At 39.1% G+C, this 24,165-nt stretch overlaps 1 long non-coding RNA gene across 1 annotated transcript in view; it reads right to left on the reverse strand.

The window, feature by feature from the left end:
- LOC310882008 overlaps positions 1 to 23,838 on the reverse strand; it is a 124,985-nt gene extending 101,147 nt beyond the window's left edge. The window contains exon 1 of the long non-coding RNA XR_014572752.1: positions 22,602 to 23,838. This is a non-coding gene — a long non-coding RNA (uncharacterized lncRNA). The remainder of the gene's footprint in view (positions 1 to 22,601) is intronic.
- Positions 23,839 to 24,165: the final 327 nt, after the last annotated feature.

The raw sequence follows: 24,165 nt of genomic DNA on the forward strand, positions 1-24,165 counted from the left end.
AAGTGGAAAAGGGGAAGAGGGTTGAATTTCAGTGTGTCAGAACGACAGTATTTTGTTGCATCTGGTTGGTAAGCCAGTACCTGCATTCATTTAACAAGTTGTTCATGCAAATTGAGATTTGGGAGACTGCAGTATTCCTTGCTCCTCCTCCTCCTGCGATCCTTTGTTTTTCTTAAGAGGAAGTTTTGAAGAGATTCAAGGAGAAATCTAAAAATTGTGCCTTTTTTTTTCCTTTTTTTTTTTTTTTGAGTGAACAGGTCTGTGGGAGGTTAAAACTGATAGGATAAAACAAAAATTCAGCTCTCCATTTCCCATATGACCTGCAAATCCTTATCTGAAACTTTTTAGCTTTGCTAAGCTATTTAATTCACTACGCTGCTGCAATATTTACAACTTCTATCATGTGCACTGTTGTAGGTGTCCCAGTCCATGTCACATAGCCATGGAGTTTCAAGAAAGTGGAATTTTTACTGTTCATATCTAAAGTGCTAGAACTATACTTCTAGATGAGAAGTTCAAAGGGCAGTGAAGCTCTATAAACACAGTAAGAATCTTTGTTCTTTCTATTTCACTTGCATGGAAACTGAGAAAAGAATACTCTCTTATAGTAGAATCATTCTCTAGATTATTTTCCAAATGTTCTCAGAATTCAATTCTAGATTCTAGTATAACCATACAATTTCTACTCCCAACAACTCTTAAATAAAATGTTTACCAACTGGAGTGCCGACATTATTTCTAGATATTTTACAGTTACCTAATTTGAAGTTAATTACATCCTCAGTCAGGACAACTCTGTTTGATACCACTAATTCAGCTCAATTATCCAAATGGAATGTAATTGTTTTTTTAGTTCATTACTCAAATGCAAACATAGCTCAAGCTGGTTGGTTTCCTTTCGCATGAGAAACCCTTACTGGTTTTGATTTGCATAACTTTGTGAAGACTTTCTTCATTATAAGTACTGACAACAAATTTTAAATGTACTTTCTATTAATAAAATGTCTTTTCTTTCTTTAAAAAAAAAAAAATCCAGGCTCAAAGCCCAATCTTGCAAATGGCTGAGTACTTTCTGCAAAACTTCCTAACCCTGTCAGACTATCATCTTTCCTCCCTAGTGGTTTTCAACCTTTTCAATTTGTTGCACTATAATACATTAGATGGAAGCCAACCCCAATGTCTAGCTCTGTTGATGACCTGGGTAAATCCCATTAAATTAATTTTGCTTTATTATGCTAAAATCATCATTTGTGAAATGAGGGTTATGAAACAGATCCTGTGGTGAATAGCACTGAAGAGGAGGTAGGTGCTACTATTGATGAATTAGCTGTGGCAACAGATCCTTGAGAACAACATTTAAAAAAATCCAAAACTTTCGCTAGAAACAGTATCCCATTCACTGAGATTTGCATTAGCACTTTGATAACAAGACCAAACTGTGCAGTTCTTTAGCGGGAGCAAAGAACAGCTTGTCTCCACAGTCTATTTTAATTACCACCAAACTGCACTGGTAACTTGGCAATTTTGAATTTCAAAACACCCATGACTGACATCCCTAATTAATACTATTGTTTTTCTCCTCTGGCTGAATTTCCTGAGTGCCAGCATGCATAGCATACACAATAAACAGACATTAAAGAAAATAACATCAATGTTAATCTCTAGCACAAATATATCAAATGCCTCAGTGAAGTGTACAGAAAAGGAGAGCATTCCTATAAATAATGGATCATTGTAGGCTGATGATCTTTACCATCTTATTAGTGTAGGAGGGTAATCTTTCCCCTCCTGTGTCCTTGCCTTTGAATTTTGGTGCTGCACTGGCTAAAAGCGTATTACCAGCTCTTCTTGTCATTTGGCTTTGAAGTTTGAAAGTGAATGAACCTTCCAAAAGAGGGAAGCAAAAAGGGTCCAATGATGATATAATGCAAAATGCTCTGCTGTGTGTTAGTCCCTGACTAGTTCTGACACCAGATTTTTCTTTTCATTTCTGTAGTTTTCATGTAGACCTAAGGCCAGGAAAATTCACAACGTTATGTATTTTGTTCATGTTAGTTCACTCTGGGCACATCTCTGATGTGCAGTAAAGCTCAGATCTCCAGGGAATTACAAACTAACTCCAGAAGAAGAATTAGCATATTTGAAAGCATCATCCACACCCAGCTGACAACTGTCCACATTTCATTTATGAACAGATTCTAACTACAGTGAACTGGAAAGAACTTTTACGTATTTAAATATAGACTTAGAGACTTCTTATTTTAAATGCTGGATGATGGAAGGGCGTATGGAAATCTTACTGTGTCTTCTGTTTCTAACTCTGTAGACTGCTTTCAGATTTCTCACTTCCATGAGAACCAGCAAAAACAGAAAATAAATAGCATGTTGGAAACTGTATTCAGAAATGGGTGCAACTGCAACTGTTGGAGTCTGTTCTGCAGCACTGTTCAGCAAAACTAAAGGATGTATGACTGATTGCAAAATCTGTTCTTTTGGAGATTGGGCAGGAAATGTTTTTTACTAGCCCATGAAAATGTTAAAAATATCAGAATCTCAGTAAAATGTCAAAATTTTCAATTCACTTAATTTAATAGTTTTGACATACTTTCGAATTAAATTTCACTTTTTCTTTCTTTCAAATATCCCTCTAAGTTTAACTGAAATTTCAAAATAGGATAATTAAATCGAGCTGGAGGAAAAAGTGACATTTGAAAATAATTTGAAAATATAGTGGATGCTTCCACAACTTCAAACTTTACTTTAAAATGTTCTGAGTTAAGCTTGAACAAGCTCTCTATTGTCAATGTTCATTAACAATGTTCTCTACTGTCAATACGTTCTGCAACTTATTTTTGGTTAACACGACTTTACAAAATTTCAAAATGCATATTTTTGCTTCACTTTCAAATCACGAGAAAGCAAAATTGTCATATATACTTTATCCTAGTAATTGATTTAGCCATAACCTTGCTAATATCAAGCAGAGTGTCCATCTACAGGGTTTGCTTTGAACACTTTTATCACAAGGTCATTCAGTCAGTAATTCATTCTTTGAACACAATATTCAAAGTCCAAAAGCCTGTGCATGTCATATGTCTTTTTTTCATCTCTAATGTCATCTTCAAAGTCTGCGAAGAGCTTGGAAGAGGCTACAGTCCCCTGGTAGCCTTGTGTTTCATGTTGTGTGGTTTAGAAGAAATGCTTTTATCAAGAAAAGTGTCACAAAAATTTCTTTATGAACCCCTTCTAGTTCTGTGCTTTGGTATCAGTACATTCCTAGAATCACTGGCACTGCCTGAATATTTCTCTTAAAACTTTGACAGGCTTAAACATATGGAAATTCTAATGATCTTTGTCTTATCCTTGTCACCTCATGACACTTTCTACCCTTTTATTTCTCTCTTGATAATGCCACTTCCACAGCCCCTTTTTAAGCAAATTCCTCTGAAAAACTCAGTGCAGTTGACAGCAGCCTCTCTTTTCATATTTCTTTGGAAGTGCTTTGGGAGATGTACTTCTAGTAGGCAGAGACAGATTGTCCCTTATACCATCTTTGGTGATAGATCACAAGAAGAATGACAGATGTGACACTATGGACAAGAACGAATATTTTCATAGGGTTCTGGAGAAAATATTTGTAATTCAAAAGCATTCTTGTTTGATTAGACAGAAACCCAGACTCTGCACCCCACAATTTGTTGACTAAATGTCTTCAAGACATAGAAATTCTAAAATCAAAAATGTGAACTTAAAGCATAATATTAGCAACAACAACAACAAATAACAATAATAACAATAATAAACCACCACTGTATTAGCATTTGTTCTATCTGCCCCTTCTACTCTTCTTCAGTCTTCCCTCACAGATTTCTTTTTTCCTTGCCTCTAATGGCTCTTCCATCCTACTTATAAGCTAAAAATGTACCGTCTACACTTTTTACGGACGCTAACATTTAAAATGCTACTACAAACTAAATGCAGAGAGAATGTACTCCTACTGCACAACGGCATCCCAGATATGCAGGGAAGTTACAGTTCTTGTGGTATATATGTATTGAACCCGATATACTTGTTAAAACTGTTCTCCATTGCTCGTTATCCAAACCATTATCTGTTCCATTTGCCAGTGCTACAGGTGCAGCAGAATGTATGATCAACTTGGTATCTCTTCTGCTGTATATTGTAAGGCTGTATCATCATCTCTCTAGATATACCCTGTTCATTTCAGCCTCATTCACCCTCACTGGCACTGTTTAAAACAACTTGTGACAACTGGCAGATGCATGCCTTACCAGTTCAGCTTCAAGTAGTTATTGTGAGCATATTTTCTCGATTGTGTATGTAAAAAAAAATAATAATAATAATGAACCATAGTAAAAAATTGTTGTTTCTGAATACAGCTGACTCCACACCCTCATGGTAAGAAAAAAAAAAAAAACATCAAAATACTAGGAAACTGATTTAATGAGGAAAAAAAAATCTAAAAACCTAAACAATACCTACAAATGTGTGTAAGTACGAATTACTGCACCCTTCAGGATAAATGTGCCTCTTAGACACAGGAGCCATTACTTCATTTTTATTTTAGATCCAACGTTACATGAGTGTCAGTTATGATAATACAGGCTGATGGTCAGGTCTGAGCTGTCATCGCTTTCAACACTGTTTGCCTCAGAAGGTTGCACTGTGTGGTGTGACAGTTAAACACTGTCTGCTCTCGTAATAATGACACTTGGGGGAAGGAATGGGCTTTTAGGAATTATCCATTTAATATATCCCTTTGAAAGTAACTGTTTCTACAAAACCTAGAGAGAAGCAATTGTGTTGATAGGGATCATTTCTTCTGTGTTCAACACTATTGAAATCTGTGCTGTCATAGGAATTACAGTTCTTCATGGCTAACCACAAGAGGAGTAATAGCACAGGTCTCTCTGTTCATGACAAGGGACTGTTAGACCCAAAGCATTCGATGGCTTGACTACCTTGAGAGGCAGAAAAAATGCCTTCAGAATTCAGCACCACAAACAGAGATCAATCAGCTATGGCCCCTAAATTCCCCTCGGAAAAAGTAAAACCATGGGAACCCCCTAATTAAGATGCATCTCTTAATTGGATAAGTTCATATGAAATCAGAAGAATCGCAACCATTAGGAGGTACAGATCACAACCTCTGCCATCTGTTTGTGAGTGGCTCATTTCAACATGTCCCATTCCACAAAGACTACACAGAGACTTCACTCAGCTAACCGCCAGAGCTGACGCTTTGCTGTTATCTAGCACTTCAAAAAAAGCACCATATTTAATTTTCACCTACAGACATTAAAACGAGCTTTTAAAATGGGATTTGTGGTACTCAGTCCTGGAAAGTAGGACAGTTATATTAAGATACATAAATGTACATCCATTGCCTCGCCGGAGCCAGATTTGAAAATTTTACCATTTGCTTTTCTCAATGTCTTTCACAGAATATCTTAAAAATATATCATAATACAGTAGAAATGCTTTAAAGTTAAAGACCAAAATTTCTCCTCTTGCTCATGCATTGCCCAGTAAATAATCACAAGTTATTGTTAATCTATTCAGTTTGTTAATGGGATCATGCCAAATTCAAGAAAACATTGCAAACAATTATAACTCACAATTCATCACCACACCCATCCTCATCTTTTCTCAGCTTTTTTTATTCCTTTTCTTTTTCCTCACTGACTGCCAGCTGCTGGTACAGATGTCATTTCCTGCCAGATGTTTTCATAAAAAACTCAATTATTATCTATCCACAGATGAGACAGCCATGCTATGGAGTTGTACAGACTTCTAAAGTCTGCACAAATCCAGACTTTGGAAGTATAAGAAAATTAATGAGATTGTATTGCTCCTCAGACATTGGTTTACTCAATGATTATTCCTTGCAGGTGAAGGTTTCATCTGTGTGATTCTTTCTAAATGAAAGAATAAGCCAAAGATCTAGTTGTTTTTAAAAAAAAAAAAAAAAGGCGTAAAAACATATTAAAGAGGAACTCAGAGCTCAAACCCACAAAAAAGAAAAATATGCTAGGATCGTGGGGGTTGCAGTCAGTCCGTAATTGTTCCTTTCTGCTGCTTCTCCCTCCTCGCACTTCTCTCTGCTCTGGCCTCGGTTCTTCCCATGGGCTGCTCAGGATTAACCTCTTTCAGCATGGGCTTCTCTCCTGCCAGCTGTTCCTGCCAGCAGAACCTGCACCAGCATGGAGGCTGCAGGTTCCTTCAGGGAATATCCACCTGCTACACTGTGGGATCCTCCATGGGCTGCAGCACGGATATTGGCTCCCATGGGGTCTCTCCAGAGGCTGCAGAGAAATACCTGTTCCACCCTCATCTCTCCAGGGGCTGCAGGGGAATCTCTGCTCCCCTGTCCGCAGCATCTCCTCCCCTCCTCCTTCTGACTGCAACTTGCAGGGCTGTTCCTCACACCTTTCTGTTTCCCCACTCCTCGCACTGTGTGCACTTTCTTAAATCTGATTTTCCGGAGGTGCCCGCTGAAGGGCCCAGCTGTGCACCGTGGTGGGGTGGCACAGCTCGATCCTGCTGTGTGCTGCGTGGGGCACCCCAGGGCCTCCACTCAGTGGCCCCCCCTCAGGCACCCCTACCAGAACCTTACCAGGGTACCCACTGCAGAGTCCATTCACCCTCTCAGGCTTTTTCTTCGGACTGTATGACAGATGGCGTGGATGTGGGAAGCATCAGAGCATCCGGATGGACAGAAAGGCCAAAGATTTCAGTGCAGGCAACCAACAGCATGCTCAAGAGAGTCAGCAGAACTGCTTAAGTACCAGACCTAGCTCTGCCTTAATAATAAGTCACGATAAAGATATAAAACATTCCAGGAATAAAAGCTTTTGTGTTAAGATTTTAGGAAAATTAATATAAATGGAATTAAACAAGAGATGATGTGAATACAAAAATCTATGATATTGCACAGTAATATATCGTGCTTAGGTTTTGATCTTGCTCCATTTTAAGCTGCCATCACTCCTTTAACCTCTCCATTAGTGTAAAGTACAGCTGCGCAAGATACTGCCTGACCAGCAAGCCTTGCATCATTACAATAACAGCTATAATAAAGGAATGAAGTTTAAAGCATTACCTTTTTCAGCATCTGAAAATACAGAGATTAAGCCTGATTTTCTTCAAAGCATTCTACCCTTCTAATGAGGTCTAATGAATTCAGCACTGAAGGCTTACCTACAGGTGCCTGTGCATTAAGAGTACAGGCAGTGCACAGACACAAACAGCACCTGCAGCCCTCTTCCTTATGAATGCTAAAAAAGGTTTCCAAACTTCTCTCTTCAGCAACAGCTGCCTTGCTAAACAAACAAATCCACACATACAAGTATTGCCTAAAATTCCTAAAGGAAATTGCCCAGGAACAGGTCGCAGCCCCAGCACCCAGATGTCTATGTGCATCACAAGCATTGATGCACTCTCACAACACACACATTGCTTCCCAATTCTTGGTCTCAGCTTGGACTGCTTGATGCAGGTTGGCAGGATTGGTTTTATCCTTTGACCTGAGTCTGCGAGAAAAACAGGAGAATCCTCAGCAGCTCCCATCTGCTATTTACGGAGAAACACCATGCGCTTCCCAGATCCCAACAATGAGCTCACGGCCTGAGAGGTCTCATAACGTCCTCAACAGCACAAAGGAAGCCTGAGAAAGATTCAGAAACCATATTGCCTCTCAGGCCAGGCCTTAATCCAGAGATCACACTACTTTTTCCAAGTGAATATATATGAGCTACTTTTTCTGCAGCGTAAGACACTAGTTTTCATGCCCGTGCTAGCTCTTTGAGCCAACAGATGTTCCTTGATATGACTCAGATTCAGCTCACAGAATGGAGTGGGTTCAGAGGAGATAAATATGCTCGGAGTGAAATCCCCTCAATACAGGGGAAGAGATAAGAACAGAAACTGCCAAGGTGGTTTCACAGGCATACAGTGGCAGCTAGATGCTCAGAACATAGCTTCTGTGAGTGAGCCGGTGCCTGTTGGTGCTCACACCTATTTTGCCCAAGTCCAAGGCATTTCCTTTTCTGCCCAGATGATCCTCAGCATGCAAGGACTCTTGTTCTCCTGTGTCTTCCTGTTTTAAGGCAGTTTCTCAGCATTCATTTCTTCCTCTTAGCAAACAAGCCATCTAGTGAGAATTCACAGAGAAACAGCTTTAAGAAATGGTGCTGACACTGATTATTTTGTTACCCATGACAGCAACTGAAGGGAGATTTTTCTTAATATATCTCGAGGAACCTCCAGAAAAAAAAAGAAAGGAAAAAAAAAAAAAGCAACCAAACAAGAAAATACACACAAATACAGCACATCTCACTTACTCTATTTAGAATTCTTCTCCTGCCCTATTTCTGGGCATAAGATCCCTAAAGCTACAACCTTCTCATAAGAAAGCAACTAAAGACACTCAACCACATACACAAAGCAAGTAAAAAGGTCTTTTTCACAACTTAACTTACCTGAGAATCTCTCCATTTCCAACTCACTACCTTTCGTATTCTGTTTGCCTCCATAAGAGCTATCTGCTCTCCTGCTTCGAGCTCATGATGCAAAGAGAACTCCTGGCAGAAAGCTGTTCCCCAGGCTCCTGGGCCTTTCAAGCTGCTCTTTGAGATTTATGCTTATCCCTGAGGAATCTAGCTATTTACCTACCCTGTGACCACATGAGCATTGTACTCAGACCTCCAGCTGTGCCTCAAACTAAAAGTTTCTAATTCTACTCTTTAGAGCACCCAACACATCTCCTGCCCACCCATGTCTTACCTCTTGTCTTCATCTGCACAGAGGTAAAGGCAGATTTATTTAAGGTGTTCGGAGCCAAGGAGATGAGATTTAACAGACAGAATCCTGGTTTGCTGATTTTGTGTGTTATCACTAAACATCATTGTCTGGTTTTGCATGTTGAAAGAGGAAACATCTACGTGACAAACTACATGATCCTGAGACTATGAGCTAATAAGCTGTATTAGGTTTAATACGCTACAATACATAAAATATGTTTTCTGATTTAATAAATATGCTCCAAATAACAGATAACACTCGTGAGTCCTTTCATTAAATTTTGAATGTTTTCATCATAGATGACACCCGCACACAAAAAATAAGACATGAAATATAACGAATTTTCCTACTGAGAAACACATCTATAGGATCCAAATCACAGCCACTCCTAACCGGCCTGTGGGAACACCGCGAGCAGCATTAGCATTACGGTCACTGTTCACTGCTGGGGCACACTCCACTTGCAGCTTCAGTTTTGGAAGGTACGATGGCTGAGTATGATTAATCAGAGTCTATTTGTTGCAGAAGCTAATGGAAGAAACAGTGCTAAGCATTTTTCAAAAATGAATAATAACCTAGGTACCTGGCACCTGCAGGTGAAGTGAAGCATTACAAACAAATGAGGAATAATAGAGCTTACTGGGCATATAATGTTATTGTTTTATTCTAAAAGTGCAGAATAAGCAAACTAGAAGTAATCAACCTGAACACTTTCACCAAGTAAATAACCTTTAAACTTTCTGATGTCCTATAAAATAACATGATTGATTAGCATCTGCATGAGTCTATCAAGGGGAATGGGACATACATGTCGTGAAACGATATTAGAATTTTACTCCTACCTTCTCTCCATAAAAGGGTAGAGTCTACTGTTCAAATAGTAAAACACTGAGTTAATTATTTTAATGGCCCAGATCTTACTATTGTGTTTCCTGGGCTTATAACGTGCTCATAGAATTATTACTCAGGTCTTCAGAATTTCCAAATTAATGTCTGGAGACTGCCAGCAATTTTAAAAAGAAATTCCAAATAATTGTTTCCCTATATTGCTTTTTTTTTTTTTAATATGCATTGGTAGAGATCCATCTCACTAACAGACTCAGGATCATAAAGTTTCCCTGCTTGGAACTTTAAATGAAGAAATGAAGAATTAAAAAAAGAAATCTTAAAGGAAACAAGGGCTGATGCATATACAGGTAGTAGGTTTACATCGGGACAATACACGGTTTAGACAGGTTAGCAGTCACTGCTTTTGCTGGGTAAAACATTGCACATTTGGTGACAGCTCATTTCTATGGGGTTAGAAATTTTATTTTGCCAATTGTATAAATCCTACCCTAGAAATCAAAACCGAACCTGGCTTCATCATTGCCAATTTATCAGTTTTAGCAGACAACTACTGCTGGTTTCATAATTTCCAATCAGTTTTTTCTTCTCCCATAGCTTCTCGCTAAAGAAGATTACTTCTATCTATTCTGTCTATCCATAAACCTCCTGAGCTCAAAATCTTCCTCCTGATATGTCCTAATATATGGAAGGTCTTCAAGGAGTCTGCAGTGGAAATACTCTTGATTAACACCAGAGAAAGAACAGGAAATTTATTGGCCACTAATTCTAGCTACTATATAGTAAGTCCCATTTAAAAGAAGAATTCATTCACAGTATACATGTATGAACATCTAAAAAAAGGATCACACGGTATTTATATTTCTGAACTATAGGGAGAGTATTGAGACTTGAGAGACTATTTGCTGATTTTTTAGAATGCTGAGAAGTTCAGAAAGTTGAGAAAAATAAAACTTTTGGGTGACACCTACTGCCAAATCCTTTTGCTTTTATAAATCACACATCAGAAAAAGAAACAAAACACACTTTTTTTTTTTGCTATGAGAAAGTTGGGGAACAGAAATTTTAATATACTTAGAGCAATCCCTATTAAATCTGAGGAATGCAAGGTGAATAAACTGAGAACGTGTTAGATGTTTGTGATGTGAAACCGGCTAATATAAAATTCTTAGCTGTCTTATTTCTCCTGAAATTATATTTCTATGAGCTTTTTAGAAAACAATACAGTACCATTCTGCTCCGAAAGAAGTTAAATATTTATCAGGCAGGCTGACATTTGGGGTTGAATTTGCATTCAGAATACTTTAAATGTTCAAACTGAAAGGAGTGAAAGCTTTTGTTTTGAAAAACAAAAATATCACACTGGAAAAAGAGAAAAAGAGACAGTGAAAACAACCGAATGATTGATTGAGAGATAAACACTGCACATTATTGTTTATTCAAGCAGCTAGGAGCGCTAAATAAGGTTTTCCTAATATCATTACTATGGTGATTAACATCCTTTTTCACACTTAAAAATCATTCCTGAAATTCAAGAATGAATTGATTTCTTCCCGCTATAATTAATTACTCCACATCTAATTGCAGGAAGCTACTTATTTTTCCAACTCTGCACTTGCAGAATAGTGGCTTAATTCTACCCCCTTTCATCTCCTGTTCTACGCAGGATTAGTAAACGCTGGTGGTGTCAGGACGATAAGGTGTCTGCTCCTAGCCTTTTCTCTTTATAAAGAAAGCAACGTCTACCACCCTGTATCTCTACCTCAGGAGAAGGAAAGTGGCTGGGTTTGAGTTTTAAAGAAGGAACTCAAGAAACATCATGATAAAAAATATTCAGTATGGTTTAAAAAGCACAGCCAGTGTTCTGGTGTTTGCAACAAAAATGCTGTCTTGAGAGTTTGTGTGGCTATAAGATACCAGGGGTCACCTGGGCTGCAGTTCATCAAATAAGTGTTTGAGAGAAAATCCCTACAAAAAGCAAAAGAGTAAAAATTGCTGAGGAGATATCAAGAATACCGTATTTTGTTTTCAGAAATTTTTTGGTTTTTGTTAAGCTTCTTCTTGACAGAGAGGACAGAGAAATGGTGCTAATGTTTCCTGTTCACCAGCTATGAGCATTTCTTGGTGTGAGTTTGCAAATAACATAATAGTGATTTCTGCCATTGCATAAACACGTTTTTCTTTTATTTTTGATAGATTTCACTTTAGCATCAGCAACACTGGAACATTCTGTGGCACCACTTACATACCATATATCTAAACAACAGTGATAATCTACATGTAGTGCAATGAAAAAATGTGTGAAGTAGTTCTCTGCTCCCACATTTGCAACGAAAAAATTTTGGCAATAGTTTTTCAGCATTGAAGCAGTTTGGAAGAGTTCTGTATTTCCTATGGAAACCTGGCATGTAACAAAGTCTATAATAATATAATTTGGATTTTTTTCTTGATGTAGTAGGTACTCATTTAACACAAATTCATCAAAAAGAATTAAACGCAGAATACCATCATCGTATCAAATCAAATCAACATTTTCAATCTCTGCCTAAGGATGACTTCTCTTCAGTAGCTCTCAGTACCTTTATTCTTTTACCGAAAAAAAAATAGTATATTAAGCCTTTATTAATACATTGCTGAAACATATTCTATGTCACCAGTACAACCTTTGAAAAATACAGAACTGGCTTTGAGACTCTTACCAACATCCAATTCCCAATGCACAAAATAAGCTAAGAAACGAGTTTCCTACACATACGTGCCCATATACTCCTGTTCTATGGCTGTATTCACGAATGATGGGTCAGAATGACTCTTAGCAAGTTTGCAGACAATTTTAAACATGAGAGAGCGATCAACATGCAGGACTGTCTCTCAAGGGGACCTAGCTGAGATGGGAGATATGAGCTGACAGGGACAACTTCAGGGTCAGCAAAGGCAATAGCAGCTCCTGCACCTGAGAGGGAAGAAAACCATGCAATAGTGGGCTGAGCACAGAAAGAAAGCAGATTTGCAAAAAAGGGCATAGGTGTCTTTGTGTGCAACAAGCTGGTGAGGAGCTAAAAAAGACCGCCAAAGGGCATTCTAAGGTGTGTTAGCAGGACTGTTGTCTGCAGAACAAGGGAAGCAACCCTTCTCCTACCTTCAGCACATGTGAAACCATACCTGTGTCCAGTTTGAGGCTTCACACTACAGGAAAGACACCCACGTCGAAGAACAAGAACAGCAGAGGCCATGAAGATGGCTACAATGACAAGACAAGAGACAACAGATACCCTGGAATACAGGAAATTCCAACCAGATATAAGGAAAATGAATTTCATCAGAAAGATGGTCAAACACTAGAAAAGAGTATCTAGGATACCCGTCCTTGGAGCTGTTCCAAACTCAACTGGACACAAGCCTCAGCGACCTGATCTACTTGCACAGCACGGGGGGTGGGATGGGAGATTTGGGATGTTCCTTCCGGCTTACATGACTGCATGAATGCATGAAATGTTTCACCTATGGAACTTAACAAGTAAAAAGAAGAATGAATAATCAAGTATAAAGAAAATCCTTAAAATGAATATGTGTACCCTGATAGTTTGATTTTTTTTAGTGTCTTATTGCAGTCAAGAATCAAAACCCAATTGTGACAGACTCCAAAACCAAGCCATTTCAGCACCCTGGGGTATTTAAAAAGTGAAGTTACAAAGGTACTGATAAAGTGACTGATAAAACACGCAGAGGAAAAACACAGATTCACAACAAAATGGCTCTGAACAGAGAATCAAGCAGCAGTAACATCACAGAAGTAACAATATAATATCAGTAACATATCCTACACCTCATAATTAATTTCTTGTGTTAGCCAAAAATTCAATAATCATTTCAATATGTTAAAATATCTTCCACAAATAAAGTCTTTGTGGAAGAAAAACATGTTTTCAGAAAGACTTGGGTGATGACTGGAGAGAAAAAGCTAAACGTGCACTGGCTGAAGAACTCATAATAAGAAAGGTGTCAATGGCTGTAAATTAAAGGCGTAACTGTCCTCACTGAAAACTGTTTCATTTGTGCAGACTGGGATTGTCTTTCCTCAGCAGGTATTAAAAAACAAACATCTGTAATTATAAATGCTCTTACTCACACGAATTCTTTCTTCTACTATGGAGCTGCATATTTTAATATTGCAGTGGATTAGAAATCATAGCTTTCTAAAAGGCAAAAAGAGTGTCCTAAGAACTATTTCCTCTTCTAAAATGCTAATTAACTTTAGATAAACAGCATTCCTGTGTCACATGTCAATTTATTCTAAAGGGAAAAAAAAGAAATGAAAGAAAACAAACTACGCACATACTTAGACTACAATAATACAAAATTGCACCTTTTGAAAAGCTTTGATTGTTTCCTTACCATGACCTTTTGCCTCTTTGAATTGCTAATTCAGTTAATGTGTTCATTTTGCTCTGAAATTTGCATTATGAAAATTACCAGCCTCACAAGGTCCTCTATGTAGGACACAGTTTGCATATTTTGTTACAAAGGTTGCGTTTTACACTGGAAAACAGCAGGATGTCTTGAAAAGGTAGAAATGTAAGAAGTTACATTAGAGTCAATGGTATAACATAGTCCTTGTTAACACTTTTTAAAAGACAACATGAAGATATGCATTTATTTTTATTCAATTTGTTTATTAATGGAGAATCTAAAATAATTCTGTGATCATTGCTTAGTCTTTAAGACTAGCTAAGGACCAGCCAATTTGACTTGCAGAGATGGCTCTTTAACAGCCATTTATGGTATTTGGTAACTTGGCACTGGGTACCTCTTGCATTGGGTAACTAAACTCAACTGGTAATAGGGTTTTACTGCATCAGAGTTTGAACAAAACGTTCACAAAGATTTTATTGTTTCCTCTGATGGGCCTTACTGGGTAACAGGGCTGGGGAAATGGCTCCGTGCTGCGGTGTGTCCAGAGAGAACCCCTTCGGGCAGCTGCAAACAGCAGGCAGAGACGAAACACTTAGGACCTAGCAGTTCACCAGTGGTTTATGGACCATCGTTCTAGAAGTCCTGAAGTGATTTATGTGCAAGCAGCTCTCAGGACAATCGGGATGTCACGTGTCCAAATAAACTACAAAGATTCTACAACACGTACTTTATGAAGCAAGTAAGTCATAACTTCTTTAAAGCCCTTAATAGTTCCAGTAACACAATAGCTTTTGAAAAGGAAATCTTAATACCAATAACTAATGGCTTGTACATTTCAGCGTGAAATATTTTCGAAGTACAGAAATTCTGAGAGCAATTGTTTGCACTGTTGGTGGGAGTGTCGAAGATAATGCATATGAATGAAGAATTACATGGCACTGGAAGAGTACACTGACCTGAGTTACCTCAACTTCACAGATACGTTTATAAAAGAGCAACTTTAGAAAAAATAACCTGCAATTCTTGCCATGAAATGGTACTTTATGAAAGCAAAAAATGTAAGACTGGTCCAACTAGACTACTTTATATTTAACCGCCAAATCTAAAGTCTAAATTCATCTGCTTGTCCACTTCCAGCCCCTGCAGGTGCAAGCAAGACTCCTGCTGGGGACCCATTCACACACACATCTCCAGTCTCAGAAGTGCATGATGATGAATTTTTGCATCAAGGTTTTCATTTCAGTATCACATGTGATACTATTCCATGGTATTCCTCATGCCCCCTTTTAAAATGAATCAACCTTAATCTTTGGATTCAATGTTACTGTTTACTTCAGATAGAAAGCCAGAAAACACCACAAAACTAAAATGCCCCAAACTGCTCACATACTATGGTTCTAAAATTCCAATCACTCTTTAGCATTCTGCTTTAACACTGGTTCAGCTATCATTACTCCATTTCATTGTTTTCAGGCTTTCCTAGCATTACCAGTGCATTCCTGTTCCAGAGTAATATCAATGAGCCAACGCACATCAGAAGTAGCAAACAGCACGGACTCAAATTCCAAAGTTTTTATATAAGCAGGTTAGAGCTAAGCAACGAACCCTGCACAAGTCATCAAGAAACTAAATCTTTTTAATACATGATAGCTTGGACTTTAGCAAACAGAGGTCCTTTAACTATGCTGAGAGCATCTAAAGCAGTTCTCTTAAAAAGAAACTAGAAAGGCATCCTTAGAAATTCAGCGCCTACAGAAATTCTGTGATTTAAGTGCTACATTAGCATGTTTTGAATGTTTATGCCATCTGTCGTTCACTGAAGGTTCAGAGCGCAATCTCTGAAAGCTAAAATATCTTGCCAAGCTGAAAACCCACCTTTAACTTTAAAATTGCACTCAACCAATGAACCAATAGCTAAGATTACTTACAGTATATGGTTCTAACTGAACTTCAATACAATGTTTATTTTTATTAACATTTACTATTTATCCCAGTATTCTGTAGGAATTAATTTAATGATTAAACAGACATTATGACTGTTAGAACAGATTTTTAATGAAGTAGGTCTAACAGAAGCTATCAGAAGCTCCTTAATTGAGAGGCAAATGTTTGACACTTTTCCCCTAAGTATTTCTCTTCTATGCTAGTACATTTTATCTCAAAACATCCATCTTACTGATTCAGACCTAAAACACTGCTCACTTTGTGGGCTGGATTCAATGTAAGCCTGTCTTACCAAGACACATTCCTTTGCTGAGTGGCTATTTCAGTCTCATTTCACTGGTGTAAAACACCTTTCTTTTTTTTTTCTTTTTTTTTTTCTTTCTTTTCTTTTTTTTCAGTCCTGTGTTAATAACTTTTGTTCCACTGGTTGATTTTTAAATTTTTCATTTTGGTTTTAGATCTATTGCCTAGTTGTAGGCAATGAATTTTTCAGCAATGTTAGATTTGTGGTTTAATTTAACAAAAAATGTTGGTATTTTAAGCTTTCTCAGAGATAATGAAATAGAACTACACCATTATTTGCTACTATTAGCATATTAATGGATCAGACACTGTTCTCTTTTTAAGTCCTAGTTCCTTGCTTTCATTCCAGTAACACATTTTATTGCTGCACACATGAACTGTTTTATTCATTGACACTGGGTAACAAACACACACTCTGGCACATCCATTTTGGGCCTCACAGGTTTACTTTCTTCTTTACCTCTACTTTTGCACATTTTTACCGTATTTCAGATGCAGGAGGCCGTGATAACAGTATAATAGAAATACTTAATCAAACTCAGTTTACTTCAACAATATTTGGCATCAGTAACAGCTATAATTCACTACAAACATTAAGCTGGCAAGCTTACTCATATGAGATCTTTGGTAGCTTTTAAATTGAAAATCGTGTGGCATAAAACATATTTAGATAAATACTGTAATTCTGAATTATGGGGCCACAAGTTTTTGTATATGTGCATGTATACAAATATAAATTATCAGCGGATTGTTCCACTGCTATATATAAGTTTTAAATAAAACAGTAGCAACATAGAAACCTTGTATATTCCCAAATTAAGAATGAGCTTCTATTAATTTTCACCAGGAACAGTGTTTCTATGCAAAGCAATTCTGAAAAAGTAAATAATAATATTGTATCACTATGGAGCATTAGAAAATATCACCCGATATATCAGATTTTATCCCTTATATGCTACCAACAATGTGTAGATTTGGGAGTCACTACTGTAGTATGTTTCCGAAATAAAACTTAATGACACCACTATTAAATAAATGACTAAAGTTGAGGGTGGAGACCAGGTATATTATTATAATCCATTGTTTTGCAACAAATATTTCTAGGAAAATATATACCTATACACCTTAAAAGGAGGTGTTTGAAATTTTCAACCTGATATTAAAGCATTCAACTTTCAAGGTCACCTTATTTCTAATTGCATGCGTTGGCTCAACTGGGATCACCACACGGCTGACATGAGCAGGTCCAGGAGGCTCCTAACGCACCTCGATGACAACGTCTTGGTGCAGGTGCTACGGGAGCCTACTAGGAAAGGAGCCCTCCTAGATCTGTTGCTGGAGAACAGAGAGGGTCTTGTGGGGGATGTGGTAATGGGTGGACATCTTGGTTATAGTGACCATGAAGCAGTTGAGTTTAAAATTTTTGGTGACAGGAGGAAAACTGCCACCAAAACTTCAGCCCTGGATATGGGGAGAACAGACTTCAGGCTGCTCAGGGAACTAGTTAGCAAGGTCCCCTGGGAAACTGCTTTTTTTCTTTCCAAATTATCAGTACAGCCGATTAAACACTTCCAGACAGCAGTCAAGCAGATAGTTAAAACTTTTTTCTTTTAGTGTAGTGCAGAAACAATGAGGTTGGTGCCATTATCGACAGATTTTTTTTCCTCCAAAGCAAGTATTGGTATCCAATTTTAAAAACATGTTTTTTTAAAACTCCTTGCAAAATAGAGCAATGCAGAATTAAATTTTAAAGTAAGGACTTTCCCTCTCAATCCAGAAGCCTAAAATTATCAAGCTGAACATTTTACATACTTCCAGTTTTACACTACTGTCATTCTGAACAAGGATTGAGCCTTAAAGCACAAAGTTCGTGACTCAGAACACTAGAGGCACCACATTCCTACTGGAAATCACAATACAACTGTGGATTCTGTATCACTCAAGGAGATGTTATTTCCCAAAATAAAACCGAATCTTTCTCATTATGCAATTTCAGTATAGACTGATACATTCTTTGTTTCAAGAGCATGCCAATACAGGGAATGGGACAGGGTATCTAGGTCCGAAAGGAACAGATCTGAAACATGCACTGTGAGCACTGCTTCCAGTGCAACCCTGGGCACTGAAGCAAAAACAACATCAAACTCAGAAAGTATGTTGGAACTTCCTCATTTCTCATCTATACTATGAAGCTTAAGACAAAAAGATCAGTAACAAGCCTCATGATGATCTTTTAATTTTGGATCACTATCTCACCAGAAATTCCACGTTCAGCAAGTTTTCCTGAACAGAGTTACAGAACTATCTATGCAACTTGACATTTTTATTTCTTTCAGAAGTAATTTAAACCACTGCCCATAATACAAGAAGTAGTGGATAGCACCCGTGAAAACTAATTTCTCCCTTTACTAATGAGAGGCTGGACATCCACATTTTCCTTTGTGCATATCAAGTGCTTGCAAATGATACATGATATTCGATCTTCGTATGATATATATGACAATCTTTAATCAAACTGTACTGATAAAGTTTTTCTAGCAAGGGTTGCAGCAAGAAATACATATTCTCTTAAATTATGCAGGAAATACGATCACTACCACGATCAAGAATGTCTTGCACATGTAGGTTCCTTTGCTTTGTCTTCATGACACTGATCATGGAACAGTTGTTAGGAAAAGAATAATAACAAATACTAAAAATTCATCATGATATTGCAAAAATCTATTTGGCAAACAAATTTTCAGTATCACTCAGACTTCTCCCACCCACCTCAAAAGGGCTAGAGAAGAGCTAGGTATAGGGAACAGTCACAGAATGAAGGAACATATTTGTTTTCTAAACAACCTAAAAACAGATGATGGAGCGGGACTATGACAGACGAGTCAGGGAGAGAACATGGATAAGCAGCAGTTGCTCGTTACTTCTTCCTTTCAAATTAAATTAAAACCATCAGAAGGAATCTCTGACTGCACCAACTGAATAATCCATATGTAAAATTAAAGATATTGCAGCTGCCAAAAAGATGGGCATTTTCAAAAATTGATTATACAGAAGCATAAGAAAAAAGTTTATTATGAGCTATTAAGATAAAATAGATATATTTGCTTATTAAGGAAGTCTTTATGTCATAGGATGGTGGAATTTAGGAACATGTTAAATGTTATTGTGCATCTGTTTTTTCTCTGTAATACCCATTATTTGCCATTATTAGAATAAAATATAATACAGGAATTTTCCTGGGTGCAGTAAGACAGCACTGTTCCAATACAGACTGGATTATGTCCAGGGAAAACAGATGTCAATTACCAGCAAAGCATACATACCATTCGTCATCTATACTACTTAAATACTACATATGTAATTTCAATTTATGTCAAGTTGGTGCTTTTACAGTAAGAAATAAAGGTCTTGTCAAACAATAAAAAAGACATTTTATGTACCTAGTATTTCTAAGCAGAAAGAGTGAAATTATCTCCCAATAAAGAACTGGGAAAAAAAAAATCAAATGCTGACAAGTTTAATTATTAAAAAAAAGTAATTTCAAAATAGCTTATTTAGTTATTACCGATACCTTCTGCCAGGTAAGAGTAGAAATGCAGAAAATAACCTTTACCAAATTCACTGAGAAACACCTTTTATGCATAGCAAATAGACTAGCTGATTTGGAAAAGGCAGCAGTGGCAGATTTATAACACGGTATTTGCCTTGCAAAGCAAAACCAGAGGTAAATATATCGGACTACCGCTGCCTACAAATGTCCCTCATTTAATACAGCAGAAGCTGAATCTAATGCAAAAAAATGTCCAGAAAAACAACTCTTAATGAGCAACACCGTGACAGTTGAATTTCTACTCAGAGGTGAAATCTTTGAATCCTCAATACGAGAAGAAAATGTTTCTCTAGATTGTGAACTACTATTTCCTAAAAAACGTCACTAGATGGCACCTTGTCATCACGCTTTAAACTCAGAGCTCCTCATGACTGTCATTCCCTTATGACAGAAAACACTAAACAGAAAACGTTCTGGAGGCATTTCAATTTTCTGTAATTACTAAAACACTGTTTTTACCACTATGCAATGCATGCTGTCCTACCGCAAGTCCCCTAAAAACTGTAGAAAATTCTGTATTCATAGGTTGCTTGTCAATACACATCGCAATGCACATTTAAAAGTGGTATCAAAACTATGACTGAGTTGATAGGAGTCTTTTTTATTATTGTTTTTTTACTCATAACTTAGGACTCTGAGCATACTGAAAAATTCCCTCCTGTAAGTTTTCCAAATTCCAGCATGTAGAACTACCCCAAATTGAATAATACTAGTAAGAGTAAAGGTATTTGGTTTTCTCCCTTGCTTTTTCTGCAGCTCCCATGGGGCGGCTTCGTTCATCTTCCAAGTAGAAGACGAGGCCTGAAATCAAGCTTCATTGCAAGCCTATAACCATGGGCAAAAGCTATAACCATGAATGTTCAAAAACATGCAATGATCTCCTATCAAACTTTAGCTGACATTTCATCAGCTCTCTAGATTTTCATGCCTGCTAGCATTTGAATTTCTAGCTAGTAATTAGCTTTCTTATTTTTACTTTATTTAGACTGACATTTAACTACATGACTAAAGCACAGAGGAAATTCTGATAGTGAAAGGAAGGTTGTTAAGAGAACAATGCGCAGCTTAATATCTCTACTGCCAGCCAAAACCACCACCAACATTTATCTTAATACAATGAAAAATTAAAACGTCAACCTCTGTCAACTTATCACTGAGATCTGCTTTTCTAAGAATAAAACAGCTATAACTTGCTGCTATAGGCAAAGCTGAACAGTGATAACAAAAATCATCATTCAGCAAGGTATGCACCTAAATTAATAACAATGCACCAGAAAGAAGAGAAAACATGTATCAAAACACAAAGCTGGGAGGAGCGGCTGATACCCCAGGGGGCTGTGCTGCCATTCAGAGGGACCTCGACAGGCTGGAGGGTTGGGCCAAGAGGAACCTCATGACGTTCAACAAGGGCAAGTGCAGGGTCCTGCACCTAGGGAGGAATAACCCCAAGCACCAGTACAGGCTAGGGGGTGTCCTGCTGGGGTGCAGCTCTGCAGAGAGGGAGCTGGGAGTCCTGGTGGGCAGCAGGCTGACCGGGAGGCAGCAATGTGCTCCTGTGGCCAACAAGGCCAACAGGATCCTGGGGGGCATTCGGACGAGTCAAGGTCAAGTCAATTCGGAAGAGTTTGGGAGAGGTCAAGGAAGGTGATCCTCCCCTTCTGCTCAGCCCTGGTGAGGACAGGCTGAGAGAACTGGGCCTCTTTAGCCTGGAAAAGAGAAGATTGAGGGGAGACCTCATCAATGTGTATAAATATCTGAGGGCAGGGTGTCGAGGGGATGGAGCCGGTCTCTTCAGTTGTGCCCAGCAACAGGAGGAGAGGCAACGGGCACAAACTGAAGCACGGGAGGTTCCAGCCCAGTATGAGGGGGCACTTCTTTACTGGGAAGGTGACAGAGCACTGGGACAGGCTGCCCAGAGAGGTTGTGCAGTCTCCTTCTCTGGACATATTTAAAACTCATGTGGATGCCAGCCTGCACAACGTGCTCTAGGTGATCCTGCTCGGCAGGGTGATCGGAATGGATGATCTTCAGAGGTCCCTTCCCACCTCAGCCATTCTGTGATTCTGTGACTATATTTTGTTTATCATTAAATTCCATTTATAGTTTACTTGAGGTTTTTCCTCTATTCAACCTGCAATAGTAACACTATCACAACAACTAAATGATATCAGAATATTTTCAAGGATACTATTTCCTGTTAACAAGGCCTGTACCTCCAGCCATTGGGCCACCTCATCTAATGAGATTTAAAAATAAAGTGGTGTGTGATAGCCATAAGCAGTAAACACAGTAAACAAATGAAGATGTACTGAAAAGAAGTCAAGGTTCTCTACCTGCTTCTAACCGCTTCTATCTATTGCGCATTAACACAGCAATAACTTTTGTGTGCCAGGGTACCCCAAAGATGTAAAATATGATAAAATCTTCCCACTTTAGTCATCTCAGGTAAAATTTTGATCTTATTCTGAACACAATTCACATTTAGTGAAACTAAAAAAATACCCTTAGAACAAAATGATAGAGCTGTAAAGAAATAAATGTATATTTTGCAGCAGTTAATTAGGTTGAGAATTAAAAAAAAAAAAGTCAAGATTTTCATCAGATTATTTTTTAAGTTAGATTAGTTCTACAATATCACGGGATAAACGCGCAATGTACTTGCCGAGGCGATCGGCGCCGGGGCGGCCGCGTGCTGCAGCGGAGCGGGGGACCGAGGCGGGCAGGGCTCTTTTCCGGCATCGAGGCCACCCCGGGCAGGCGAGGGAGCCGCCAGGGCCCGGCAGCCCTCGCGAGGGAAGCTGACGAGGCGCGGGCGGAGCCAGCAGCGCCCCCTCCTCGGCCGTACGAAGGCTGCCCCTGGGGGGCGCGGCGACCAGGACGGGCAAACAGGGCGCGGCGCCTCAGTGAGGGCGTGAGGCGGCAGCTCGCGCGGCGCTGTGAGCAGGCGGGGCGCCCTCACCGCGCTTTTCCAACAGTCTTTCCCAACGGTGGTTGTAAGCTGCTCGTGAAGAGCCCGGCCATGGTACCCACCAGGCAGAAAACTGGGGATGCCAAGAGATGCCTCCACATCTCTTGTGGCCTCTCCGGCCACAATCACCGATGTGGCTACTCAGACGGAGGGCTCAGGGAAACGCGGCCATCCAGGTCTTGGGCTACAGGGTGTGCCCGAGTCTTCTGACAGCAGCAGCGAGGGGTATGTCTGTGGGAGGTGTGCCCAGGTTGAAGAGCTGCTCGGCCTGGTGGCAGAGCTTCGGGAGGAGAGGAGTAGGCTGAGGAGCATCAGGGAGTCAGAGAGAGAAATTGGTGGAGGTGTACTCTACCCTCCCTGAGACAGACTCATGAGCCTGCCACAACACAAGTGTCTCCTGCTACACAGAAGACAAAAGTTCCCCCATCCCGCCAGGCAGTAGGAGGGGACCTAGGCCAAGGGGGGGGAATGGAGGCAGGTTCCTGCTCGAGGTGGTAGGCGAGCCCTGTCCCTGCCCACCTCACCTTCCCATCTACTCTTATATAACAGGTATGAGGCTCTAGAACATGACAGTCAAAACAACAATGTAGATGAAAGCCCATCCCAGCTGGAAGGGGTGCCTAAGGCAAGGCAACCTACCCCCCGCATCAGGAAAGGAGCCCTCTTAGGAAAGGAGCCCTCCTAGATCTGTTGCTGGAGAACAAAGAAGGTCTTGTGGGGGATGTGGTAATTGACGGACATCTTGATTAAAGTGACCATGAAGCAGTTGAGTTTGAAATTTTTGGTGACAGAAGGAAAACTGCCACCAAAACTTCAGCCCTGGATATGGGGAGAGCAGACTTCAGGCTGCTCAGGGAATTAGTCAGCAAGGTGTCCTGGGAAATTGCTTTTGAAGGCGTTGACGTCCATCAGTGCTGGTCAGTCTTTAAGCACTGCCTCCTAAAAGCACAGGATCAGGCAATTCCAAAATATCAGAATTCAAGCAGGTGGGGCAGAAAGCCAACCTGGCTGACCAGGGATCTTCTGCTGGAGCTTGGGCAGAAAAAGAAAGTGTATGGCTGCTGGAAGCAAGGTCAGGCAACGTGGAAGGAATACAGGGACACTGTTTGCATTTGTTCATGTTTGTTTGTTTGCTATTTTATTCCCCGTACCTTTTCTCATCTCTTCATTAAAAACAATATATGATATTTGTTATTGATGTATAGGCATGAATTTTAAGAAATGGAGACTGAGGATAAAGCAAAGCCATTTTAGTAAA

The sequence above is a fragment of the Anser anser genome, assembly GCF_964211835.1.
Source record: "Anser anser genome assembly, chromosome: 15".
Classification (NCBI taxonomy): domain Eukaryota; kingdom Metazoa; phylum Chordata; class Aves; order Anseriformes; family Anatidae; genus Anser; species Anser anser.